This window comes from Haplochromis burtoni, unplaced genomic scaffold (genome assembly GCF_018398535.1).
Source record: "Haplochromis burtoni strain Fernald_Lab_line unplaced genomic scaffold, NCSU_Asbu1 Contig_974, whole genome shotgun sequence".
NCBI lineage: Eukaryota > Metazoa > Chordata > Actinopteri > Cichliformes > Cichlidae > Haplochromis > Haplochromis burtoni.
In genome coordinates this window covers 49,197-62,944 of record NW_024583335.1, presented here as the reverse complement: position 1 = coordinate 62,944, position 13,748 = coordinate 49,197, and the positions used below count along the sequence as shown (strand labels likewise).

At 36.7% G+C, this 13,748-nt stretch overlaps 1 pseudogene; it reads right to left on the bottom strand.

The window, feature by feature from the left end:
• Nucleotides 1–707: 707 nt before the first annotated feature.
• Nucleotides 708–13,748, bottom strand: LOC121812951 (annotated as a pseudogene).

The following is a 13,748-nucleotide window of genomic DNA, read 5'->3' as shown; positions in this document are numbered from 1 at the left end:
AAATACACTGTTTTAGTATGCAATGCTTCAAGGCCAATAATATGTGAAATGTGAATTCAGAATTTACTGTTGAGAACCACAACCGTATTTTGCAATACTATTCCATACGATATTACAATGAAACCATAGAGTTTTGTAGAATCACGAACTGCGTAAAAATATATGTTAAATACACCATTTTAGTATGAAATGCTTCAAGGCCATAGGTCAAAGGTCTGGGTCACACGAATCAAGAAAAACCTTGGGGGAGCTAGAAACTTTCTTTGTTTGAGCTCTTTAAAAAAAATACAGTATTACTTGAATTCACAATGACACAAAAGATTAATACGCTTTACTAAATTTCCATATGAATAATGCTAACATCAGCATAAATGATCTATAAAAACTCCTGATGTAATCAGCACACATAATCTGTGAAAACATCCGATATTCAAGTTAAATGGCGTTTGAATTATTCTCATTTTGTTCATATAGGCATATACTACCAAACCCAAGTCCAAAAAAATCAGAGATTAAAAGAAATGAGAATACAAGACTGTCATTAGTGTAGAGATATTTAACACTGCTTTCTTAATATGACAGGCATTATACTTTCCCATGCCATCATGTAAACCTTTGATATTTTCTAACATTTGTGACTAAGGCTCTCCAAGTATATAGATGGTAAATTAGTTGACATTGCACACATTTTGGACAAAACCAAGCCATAGTAACAGCTGCTATTCAGGAATCAATGCTTTATTTTCAGTGTTGAGTGTATGTGAATATTAAGTCATAGCCCATAACAGTGAACAGACATGACAGCAGTTACAGAGCAAGAAAGACCTTGAAAGTGACACTGTATGAAAGCGATCAGTATTTTAAAAGCTGTCTTCTAAAACACCATAATAGGATTGCAGGGGGAAAAAAATCAAACCAGTGCAATACACAATGCTGTTGCATTTTCTGCTAAAAATCTTACACGTAAAACACCCACATTTGTACATATGTGCAATGGCATTTTTTATTTTTTATTTTTCAGGTTTCCAAAAGAAAATTTGCAATGGCTGTGTTGGCTACAAATGAGCTGTTTGTGTCTGAAATTGTAATTAAATCTTCTTTACTGTATTTTTCCAAAACAATCATTACTTCAAAATTACTGAGAAGGCAATTCTACCAGATCAAACAACATTCATATGTAATACCAACATTAAGGCTCAATATCCAGTAAACAAAGCCCAGGTTACATTAGGAAACACAGTCGAATTTCTTTAAAACAATCAATAGTACCAACAAATCAAAAGATCTTATTTCAAGTTGATGAGCAAAATCTGACACTTAGCAGCATTACAGGATGCTTATGTTAGAAAATATAGTCTTAGCAAATCCATGAACAGACTAACAAATTACACAAACGAGGAGGCGCCAACCTTTTTTTTACTGGACTGAATAATGATTACTGTCATTGTATTGAAGATGAAGTTGTTTCATTGTTATTAAAAGTGATTTTGTTGTTTCTATGTGAAAAAATGATCAACATTCAACATCAAAACTGACGGCTACAAACAAGTCAAAATTAATAAGTTAGCTTGTAATCAGTTATGTAAGAAAAAAGCAGTATTAGCCATTTAAAGCTAATGTTTTCATAAGGTTGGTCATTGTTTTTACAGCTAACTTATTAGTTTTGAGTTAAATGTGTTGTTGATCCCAAAATGAGGTGCTAATGAGCTATTTTTGCTAACTGATGAGCTTGATTTTTTTTTAATTTAACAAAAGATTAAAAAACAAAAATAAGGAAACTTGACAAAATATTAACAGCAGTTCTAATTCTAGTCCCATTTCAATACAGCCTAAAGACTGAAATGTCTAGTAAGATGAAATGTAACGGGCACTTATGAATTTAAATGCACATGGTGTAACACAATCAAATGGCAAGATGAAAATAACTAATTAGATAAATAAATAATAAGCAATAAATAGAAGTAGTAAAATATATAACTTAGAGAATCTCTGACCAACTGTGAACATAATGATGAGTTTCTCAATTCCTGTTTCAGTAAAGACTAAATGTGTAAGTAATTGATGTGATGCCACTTAAACTACCACAATCAACAAAGAAGTTTGCAGTATATTAATAGTGCATGTAAAATCTCCCCAACTCGTCGCGGATGGAAATAACATAAATTCTTCTCTTACCTATTCAACAGTTTATGTAAATGCTTTGTAGTGTTGTTATTACTGGCATATAGCACTTTTCCAAATGTAAATGGCTAATGCTTGAGACTTTAACATTACTTTAACTATACTTTACTGATGTTACTGTAAATTGTCTTTTAGGTTAGACTTGTAAAATGGGAGCTCGCAGTAGATGTCTGATATGTTTGGTGTCAACAGTTACATAACAACAGAGGCATGCTTCTAGAACACTGAGGTATTCTCTTTTTTGACAGAATATGTGGAATTTTACAAGCGGGCAACAGCAGTTTTTCAGAATTCTTAAAGCATTCTTGTATCCTTGTCAATAAGGAAGAATGAATAGAGACATTCTAGAATTCCTTCCCCCAAAATATCCTTCTGATATTTTGTTGCCATGGTGACAAGCATAGAGAAATATGTAAAAATAGGGCATTTCAACTGCAGGACATAGCGAGGAGTTCTGAGGAGCACATCAAATGTAAATGCAACAGCCATCCTGGTCCCCTCCATTGTTGTCACTGTTGTTGTTGTTTTGATTTCATGGGACATCAGTTCTGTTAACTTATGGGTTGTGAATTGGTATCACAGACCTTGACATTGTAAAACTGGTTTGTTCACATCATAAAATCAACTGATCCTAAAATGCAGTGGAAACTAAATGGCTCAAAGGGCTCATGAGGGCACCAGACCTGTAAATGTTCCTGCAAAAGACGGCTGCTGTTACTGAGTCCAAATATGTTGATTACAGCTTATGCAATATTATTAAACGTATCTTCACAAATATATAAGATAAATTTTTCACTTTTTCCTCATTGCAACAGGTTTATCAGGAAAAAAATATCTGAACACTCAAACCAAGCATAGACACACAATGCTTTTTTTCAAATCAAGTCAATCAGTCATTAATTCAGACAGTCAGAATTAGAGTCAAGCAATCATTTCTAATAATGAATCTATTACCTAAGATTTGTAAAGAATACTATTATATGGGATCAAAATAACATTCCATGTTCAAACAATCCTAATGTACAAACAATGCACTTTGGACTAAAAGTGGTCTATGTCTTATAGATTTGGAATTTTTTTGTCATATTTAGAAATAAAATCTTGTATGCTTCAGCACAATTGCTGTCCTCTCCAGCTGCGCTACCTTTAAGTTAAGTGCTTTGTTTAAGGGATGTTAAAGTGTGGCACCAAATCCACAGTGGAAGTCTCTAATTATGTAATGAAATTGGAAGACATAGGTCTCTTTTAGCTCATAATCAATTATTTTGTGTATTACATACAGCACAAGAAGGCAGAACATTAGAAAACTTTCAGTCTTTCATTTCATTCTCTCCACATTATTTCCATTATGTCCCTTTATGTCCACGTTAATGCCTTTGCTCCTTTTTATGTCTCATTGACCACATCATAAATTTAGTAAGCAGTTGTTTCTGAAGAAATCATTGTCATCTCTCTTGCAGCCTTTGTTTGGTTTTTTCATTTTATTATCCAAAGCTTTCCTCATTAGTCCATTTATAGACACTGAGCCTCTCAAATTTGACATCTCTGAACCAGTATTGCATAACTTTTATCTACATCCCATTCTGCAATGTCTGTATGACAGCTGGAAATTATTGAGATTTTCACGTGAGCCGATCATAAGCCCTCTTGAGACAAAACATCTGCTATCAATGTTTTGTTTTCATTTTATTTTTTTATGATGTTACCTAATAATAATCACCAAAAATATTCAAATTAGGTACTTCCGTCATGAGTTCTGGTTGGAACCCAGAATGGGAACTGAACACTTTTTCACTGACTTTTTCATCCCTTCTATCCCATTTTCAACATTCACAGGGAGCAGTTAGAGGCTCATGCAGTAATTCATATTATTTGACAGTGCTCACTCTATCGCTTCATTTAAACCTCAACTTGTCTATCGCGTCCACGTCACCATCCCCCATCGTCATCCAAGCCTCCATCATTGTAGGTAGCGGTAGACTTTTAAAGCAATGATTGCCAGAGTCAGCCACTACAACGTGTCCGTCTGAAGTCAGAGCCAGACCTTGGGGTCCATAAAGAGGGTCTGCTGATGTGTTGATATAGGACAGGAAGGAGCCACTGCCATCAAAGACCTGGAAATGTCGAAGATATGTATTATTTATATATAAAAACCTTACACAGTAGGGCTTTCATATATAAAAGGTTGACCATAAAAGTTTTTTCATATTTTAACGTTTTACCTGTATTCTGCTATTGCCCCAGTCAGCTACAATGATGTTCCCATTAATATCCACTGCTACACCAGTGGGAGCATTGAACTGGCCGTTTCCTTCCCCATTTGAACCAAATTTCAGTACAAGCTCTCCTTCAAGCGTGAAAACCTAATCCGAGAAATAATGATAAAGATATATTATTTTGAATCCTCTGAAACCATACTTGGACTTGATATGAAATATTAGCTTGTTTTACCATAACATTACACTAAAACTATCCTTTAAGCTCAGTAAAATGCTGTACCTTAACAGAGTGGTTATGGAAGTCTGTCACAATGATTTCATTGTTTTTGTTCACTGCTGCAAAGTGTGGACCTTTAGGAAAGAAAAACAGGAACAAAGAAATAGGTTGTACATTGTACAACGAACAATGTATTTTCAATTAGCTCTAGCCTCTTTTAACACTTTCAATTCGCAAGTATTTTAGAGAAAGGTAACACTGGTATTTGTATATCTGAATAGTTTTTGAAGTCTCTTAGAATGAAAAGAAAAAGGGGAAAAAAGAAAAGAAAAAACAAAATGTACAATATTTTACTGTTAAAGGTTGGGGTCATCAAGTGATTTAAAGGTCATAGGGTTAAACTTTAAACAGAATTTCAAGTGCACTCAGTTCTTAAATCAATTTTCAGACTTAGCAACTGCCAACCATCACCTAAATACTTTTATTAGCGCACTTAAACCTTCTGAGGTCATCAGTGATAGCTACAACCCTAGCCTCAAAACCTGGGACAAAAGAGAAATGCAAGTTAAAATGTTGTTTGTTCCCTTATTGCCAAAAGTTGGGGGGTAAATGTTTTAACCCTCTCAGATCTAAGGCATCAGTGGTGATTGTCCCAATCCTTAACTTTTAGGACGTATCATTTTCATTGTTTTGGCAGTCAGGGGACAAAAGGGTACGCAATCTAATTGCTCTAACGGACTATTTATATTTCTTATACTTTGTGCTGGTCACCAGAAAATGGGGTTAGGGCAGCTAGTACTGCTTTCATTACCAGTGATGACTCAGACCTCATGGGGTTAAAAACATCAATGGTTTCTATATAGTACTAACTTTTTAAAGAGCCATTAATCTCAAGACAATCCAGAATCAAACATTTTCTCTTCACATATTTGCCTTTTTTTCTTTATGTATATTTATTCTTTACAGCCCATAGTGGATTTTTGGGAATTAAATTACGTGAAATAATACAATTTAGTCCACATTACCTGCAAACTGCTTGTCACCATTGCCCCTGCTTCCAAACTTGGTAATAAGCTTTCCAGTCAGCTGAAAGATGAAGACAGTACAAGCTTTGTTGTCAACCACAATAACATGTCCGTTTTGGTCCACAGACACACCCTTTGGTCCCATGAGTCTGCCAGAGCCAAGTTTTGCCTGGTGAACAACAAATACAAACAATAAGATTGCTGCATAAATCAACACTGAAAACATTAGAATGAGGGTTTGCTTGCAATGAAGTACAATACCCCTTCAACCCTGACATATCAGCACACATACCTTGAATTTGCCCTCACAGGAGAAAATGCTGACCCACTTATTGTCGTAGTCAGCAATAATGATGTCACCACTGGGGTGCACGGCTACACCAGTAGGACGCTGTAGCTGACCTGGCGATCGTCCCCGCACTCCAAAACGACTCTTAAATTCTCCCTCATTGCTGAAAATCTGGACATATGTACATTGTTTAACTTTCAATATAAATTTGGGGTTTTTATATGAACCCTGCAGCTTTTCGAAGGCCATACCTGGACACACTGATTGTTGCTGTCAGCGATCAGTATCCTACCATTGGAAGAGGCAGCTACTCCTTGAAGATTGGTGAACTCTCCTTTATTCCTTCCCTTTGTTCCTGAATAGTGCAAAATATGATTTTAAATTCCATTATACATAGAAATGTTTTCATAAACAACCTTTTGCATGAAGCTTCAATTTGAGTTCAAGTTTCCTTGAACATACATTTGGACTAGACCTACCCCCTCAAGCACAAAATACCCATGGATTGTGTTTTCTATTTTAAAAAGAAGGAAAGTAAAAGGTGAAAATTCATGTTTTCTGTTTGTGTTACTGACTTTGAAGAAAGGCTTTCTATGGGAAGACCATGTCAAATTTACCTAAGTTTTGAATGAATTGAAGCGAGGTCTAAAAGACATTTGAGTGGAATATTATTATCAAGACTAAAACTGGGCATTTCACCATTCCACACATATGAATAAAAATGTTCGTATGTGTGGTGCACCACACATACGAACATTTTTGTTCCAGGACAAATTTATGAAGTGTTTAAGGTAGGAGAAGATTAGCTATGATGTCAATACTAGAATTATTCTGACAGTCCCATCATACTTGTGTGCTAAGATAAAATAAAATAAAAATTTAAAAAAAACAACAATACTACAATACTGACAATTTGGTGAATCTGAGCTTTTAAAATTCACAATGTCATTACTTTAGTCCCTTCATAAACTGTAACATGAAACAAGTAACAGACACTGAAATCAGCCAGATGAAAATTCCACCATGTTGGAAAAAATGATGCATATGATGGGGAGAAATAAGCCCAAATTGATTGAAGCATTAAAAGGGCCTTTCAGTGTCACAAAAATGAGGATATATTAGCTTTAAAAAAGCAAGTGTACAATATCCTAGTCTGTCTGTACGATTCGTTTCTTCCAGCTAAATGTCTCACCGATCCTAAAAATGAGGTCGTCCTCAATGGGGTTCTGAGTTTTGCGCCGTGGGGTACCAAGGGCACTGCTGGCCCTCTTTGAGCCTTTCTTCTTCTGACCAGGTGACTTTCCTCGTCTCTTTGCTCCTTCAGATGAGCCAGTGGACGGCGTAGCATTGGCTGCTGAGTTGGTTGCCGTTGTTGTAGAGGGAGAAACCTGGAGAGAGAGCAAAAAGGGAAACACAATACACAGTAACTATGAAGGTTATATGGTTTTTGTTTGGAAAGCTTCCTACATCCTTTACCAAAGTCAATGTATCGATGAATTTAGGGTAAGCTCAATCAAATAAATTTAGGTTTTATAATTGCTTAAGTCATGTTGCTTGAATCATTGTTGCTCAAGAACTCTGAACTTCAAGAGACAAGCACGACGTGGTCAACAATACGAGCTTTTCTGTGTTGTGTGAGGACATTAGCACAAAGTTTTGCAGTGAGATTGGACATACTTGGATGCAAGTTTCGTTTGATGGGAAGAGGATTAACAACCTCTTAGGTTTAGGCAAAACTACTTGACTAGGCCTTCATAACAATAATTATAAAGTGAGTGTCAGACAGTAATGTCATAAGCTGATGTTTCAGGTCCTGATGTCCAGTGTCCTTCAGCACAGATGCTAAAGGACACTGGACATGAATGAGCCGTACATAGGCTGTTGGTGTATATCACAGTTGCTATTAAAGGAATTTAGACATTATTTGCCAAATGGATAGTAGAAATGTACTAATATTGAAAGAAAGATCCACCTACGTCTAGTTCAGCCTCTAGAGTCTTGGTGACAGTCAGTTTGAAGGGACTTCCTTTGATGTGCTGGTCATACAAACGGAGAGCCAGTGAGAAGTCACCCTCCTTTGGCACCGTGTACACAAATTCATATGTCCCGTTCTTGTGGTCCACTATCTCACCATCTACTATGCTGCCGTCTGGTGTGAATACCTACATCAACACATAATGTTTTGTCACTGTTTGCATTGAAGTGTGAACACAGAGTAGAACTTAATTTTATGGAGTTTAGGTGTAGAATGAACCTCAGCAGAGAGGATCGCATTTCCACTCTTGCAGGCTCCCCCTGACTTGTCTCTTGTTACAATGGTAACAGAGGCAGGATGCCCAACAATGCATTGCTCAAGACCTGCACCCATGGCTTCGCTCTGGCTTGCAACCGCACTGAGGACGAGAACAAAGACGAGTGTTAATGAAATGGCATTAAATCCAAAACCACATGGTTCAATATGTTTCATCATCATTGAAATGCCCCAAAACCCCATCCCCTTAGAGGCTGTGTCGGCCATGGATATAATTCCTCAGCTGCATCTTCTTCAGTGCCTTATACCAACACAGTGCAAAGCAGTTACCTGAACGCTGCTTTTACAGAGTTTGTTATCTTGTTAATAGTTTTATATCGTCACTGCGTACGACTCTGGATACTGTAGCTCCTCTGACAAAGAAAGACTTAAATCAGAATGTATTGCCTTCCTGGTATAACTTTCAAAGATGCACCTTAAAGCAGATAGCTGATAAGCTGGTGTGCTTAATAATCTTTAATAATTTAGAAGCTGACAATTTAGCCTGGAAAAACAGTTTGTTGTTGTCTAAAAAAAATACAGCTAAAACATCTTGCTATTTATCACTGATTGGAATACTTTGGTATACAGCGGATTTTATAGATTGCTCTTATTTTCTTCAGAGTCAGAGTCATGTTCCCAAGCACAGCAGCAAATGTACAACAGAATGGCTGTAAATGAAAAGGATCAAGGTGATGCAATGGCCCGTTCCAGTCTTCAGCCTGACTGAAATGCTGTGGTGGGACCTTATAGGGAGCTGTGCATAAATGATACAAACAAGTCTCAATGAGCTTCTCTGATTTTAGGATTAGGCTTAAAACTTTTTAAGCTTTACACTGCAGTAGGTCTAGGCTGCTGGGGTGTTCCCATGATGCACTGAGTGTTTCTGTTTTGTTTTTTTGTTTTTTCACCTTTTTTATTCACTATGTGTTTACACACCACTCTGCATGTAATCATTAGTTAGTATTAATCTCTGGCTCTCTTCCACAGTCTTTTGTCTGTCTTTTGTTCCCCTTTCACTTTAAACCAGTTGTGGCAGATGGCTGACCCTCCTTAAGCCTGCTTCTGCCAGAGGTTTCTTCCTGTTGAAGGGGAGTTTTTCTTTTCCATTTCCTTCCCCTATGCTTGCTCATACAGGGTTGTCTGACTTTTGGGTTTATTCTGTTTTTCTGTACTATTGTAGGATCTTTACTTTACAATATAAATTGCTTTGAGGCAGTTGTTGTTGTGATTTGGCATTAAATAAGTAAAACTGAGTTGAAATTGATTTGAATTGTCTCACCTGGTTGTAACAATAGTCCCCAGGTTGTGTATGGACTTCCTTAACCCATCTGTCTCCATCACCAGATCCAGCTGGTCGTTCTCTTCCGGCTGGCATGGCAAACCAAGACCAGCAAGCTCACCCAGCCTCTCCCACAGCTCTCGTTCCACCTGCAGGCTCGCCACACAGGGATCTCCAGCCAGAGCCTCCTCTGCCTGGGTACAGGTGGCTGTCATGTCCCCCTCTCCCCGTAGAAGGCTGTCTATCTGGGCTTGGAGAACCTGGAGACAGAAAAAGAAAAGTTTCATTAGACTGTTTCAGACTTTTTCATTTGATTTGTTTTATTTAAAGAAGTATACAAGTGACTGAGGAGGTTGTACTTTTACCAAAGAATCAAAGGAAAAATTGAACAAACTCTGTTCACCTTCTGTTTGAGTCCGTATGTAACTTCCAGCTCCATCAGCAGTACACTCTTTCGAACATCCAGCTGCTTGTGTAAGTCCTCGAAGCTCGATTGAATGTCCTCTTCAATGGAAGCCCTCTGATTGGTCAGCTGCTGGAGGATCTCTTTAACAAAGGACAGTACATCTGAAATCTGAGGGAGTCTAGAGAGGACACGCACAAAAGAGAAAGGCAGTTACATCTAATTTGCAAAACAACAATAGCAAGCTTTCTTTATGCTACATTTATGTTGTTAAATGTTTACATATGCAACCTGTAACTTTAATTGAGAAAAATTAATAACATGTTATTGTTAATGTCAAGATTTTATAGCCTGGTAAATCATTTGTACTGTATTTTGCTCACTGTCCACCAGATGTCAGCATCTCTTCTTTCCTCCATCCACTGTCTGTTAATAGTTACTTGTGACTGAGTTATATTAAGTATGCCTACATTATACTTTAACTGAATATGTCAGTTGTTATGCAACTTGTTCTCCACAGCAAATACATCTGTACCTGTTTGACCTACAAGAATGAAATGCTATCAGCTGATTTTTATTTTATTTTTTTCCAATTTTGCAAACGAAAAAATGTGACTTTTAGTATTTTAAGTGCAATTTGAATGTGGGACCTACATTTACTGCTCCCTGTTTACTAATAATTCCATACATGAATGTATTTTCAATTTTCAATATAAATACTTAGTAACTTCTTTAACTTTCTACCCAAGTCCGAATGTATTTTAAGAAATCTTTTGACTATCTCATTCCCACAGTAGCATTTAAATTAAATTCCAGAGATTATTTGTCTTTCTTGGGAAAAGTCCTTGGCCCAGAACACTGTCACTCTTCTATTTTATTCTTCTATCTTTTTTTTTCTTAACAAATGTGAGGCATTTAGGGAACATCTTTGTTTTGCTGCAAAAAACAATCAATGCGCATTGCCCAAGTGACTCTTAAATGAATCTTGCTTAATGAGAGAGCCCTCTCCTGGTCTTTGGGAATTACTAAAAAATATACAATATATAAAAATAATAAAATCCTAATAAACTCCAGCTGATGTTTATCATTGGCTTACTTTTGCAGTTTATAATACATATTTAAAAAAAGTAATTCAGCATTAAAATATTTCGGGGGGTTTGTGTGTGTTTTTGTTGATAAATGGAAACTAGCACCACTGCACAACAGTTTAACATAAGGGTTTGTTGGGGGCACAGATTAATGGACTGAATAAAGTTTCTTAATGTTGTATCAAGTATTTCAACCTGTACCTGTCCTGAACAGTGCCCAGTCTTTCCTGCAGGTTGTTGCGGTGCTGCTCGAGGGCCTGACTGAGGGCCACCTTTGGGTGTTCTGCATGGTTGGGAAGACAGTCCTCACACAGAGCGCACTTGCAGGCAGAGCAGTACAAGTCAGCAACCTGCAAATTGAAAGGTTTACATGAAGGGAGGAAAGAGGAGAGAGAAGCTACACTATTAAGAATTGAATGCCCCATGATAGCCTAGATATTGTTTGTCTTTAGTTTAGTCTCATTGTTGTACAGTTGCTAATCAGTAACTGGATTAAACAGGAACAACATATAGATAACATGGATTAGGCTTTGGGCTTACACTTTGCAGTACATGATTCAGTCATTTCTATATGTATGACTGAATCTGAATCTGAAAATACATGTTACAGAAATTCCCGGAGGAACCCACCCGAGGGATTAATAAAGTTTTATCTAATCTCTAATGTGAATTCAAAATTTACTGTTGAGAACCATAACTTGCTCATATCTGTCCTATAAACTTTGTTTTTGCATCATATTTCTTCACAGGGCACAGTTTTATTTTCTGTTATAGTCACTTAAACTGTCCAAGAAATAGCAGCACACATACCTCCTATAAAACTGCAACTTTTTAAACCTTCTAGTTTATAGACAACCTGCTCTACTTAATGAACTACAGCCAGCCAGTCTTTTAGAGTCCAGTCTTTACTAAGTATGTAATTGGTTCCATTTGTCTGTTTATCTGGCCATGTTTTAGCAGGCTAGTTGCCACAGATTTCAAGATATCATGTTCAAATTTAGTCTGATGGTAGATACCAATAAAGGCTCAAGCTGATTTTATTTTTGCTGAAAATCAGTTCAAGGTCACACCAAAAGTGAAAATCAGTAAAAATGTTATATTACCCCAATTTTTTTATGGCTCATCTTTAAACGTTACAGGTATATACTAGGCCTTGAGCGACATGAGTACCTAGGATGGCTAAGCATTTGACTTAGACCTTCATTGTTAGTGCCAAAGGACAAAGTTGACATAGAAGACAAGATTTAAAGAAACCATATTGAGTGTGATATATACACTATGAAAGGGCACAGAGTGTGCTGTACCATGCATTTTTTTGGCAATACTATTCCATACGATATTACAATGAAACCATATTTGTAGAATCACGAACTGCATAAAAATATATGTTAAAATCTCAAGTTTTTACATGATAAGAACCAATGATTTTTGCAGATTCTGCTCCCACCATGTGGGCAAAGGTAGTAAAATACACTGTTTTAGTATGCAATGCTTCAAGGCCAATAATATGTGAAATGTGAATTCAGAATTTACTGTTGAGAACCATAACCGTATTTTGCAATACTATTCCATACGATATTACAATGAAACCATAGAGTTTTGTAGAATCACGAACTGCGTAAAAATATATGTTAAATACACCATTTTAGTATGAAATGCTTCAAGGCCATAGGTCAAAGGTCTGGGTCACACGAATCAAGAAAAACCTTGGGGGAGCTAGAAACTTTCTTTGTTTGAGCTCTTTAAAAAAAATACAGTATTACTTGAATTCACAATGACACAAAAGATTAATACGCTTTACTAAATTTCCATATGAATAATGCTAACATCAGCATAAATGATCTATAAAAACTCCTGATGTAATCAGCACACGTAATCTGTGAAAACATCCGATATTCAAGTTAAATGGCATTTGAATTATTCTCATTTTGTTCATATAGGCATATACTACCAAACCCAAGTCCAAAAAAATCAAAGAGTTATCGTTTGTTTGTGTAAAACTCGAGACGCTTGTCATGTGTTGTAGGTAGATGTCCTATCTTTGGCTTCAGTTTCAGTTTAGCTGGCAGGGACAGTCTATATTGGAGGTAATATAAAATAAATAAATATGGATTGAATATAAAAATAAATAAGGATTATAATATGGAGGTTAAGCATAAACATGAATGGATATGAACAGAATTACAGGCGAGGCATAACCTTGTATAGTATTGGAAGACTTCTGGTTTCCTTTTGTACCACTGATGTTTAACAGAAACGTTTATTCTTAGCCAACTGAAATTTACCTCCAAGGTTTAAGCTGATTTTGGCTTTGTGCGATATGTGGACAAGTTTTTGCTTGCTTTCATGTCACTTTTCATATGTAGTTCAGGACATTTGCACACCTATTGAATACCTACCTTCCCTGCATGTTGTGGGCAGGCGTTTTTGCCAGGTGGAGCCTCCAGGACGGTGCACTCCTCACTGCTGCTATCTGGGGAGTGTTGGTGGGCCTCCATCTGCAAGTGGCAGCCTGGTGAGGGTAAACCTCCAAACACACCCCTTTTTCCACTCTGCAGCCAGGGGAAGGGGCTTTATGTTTGAATACAAGGTTCCAGATGTATTTTTGTACTGTTTGTTTTTGTAAGCTCCTTGTCTCACCCTTTTATTCCATTGTGTATTCAACATAAAAAGGATCAAATGTTCATATGAACTCCTTGTGATAACTCTTGGCGGATGCTAGATCTCTGGAAAAGCACATCAACATTTCACACA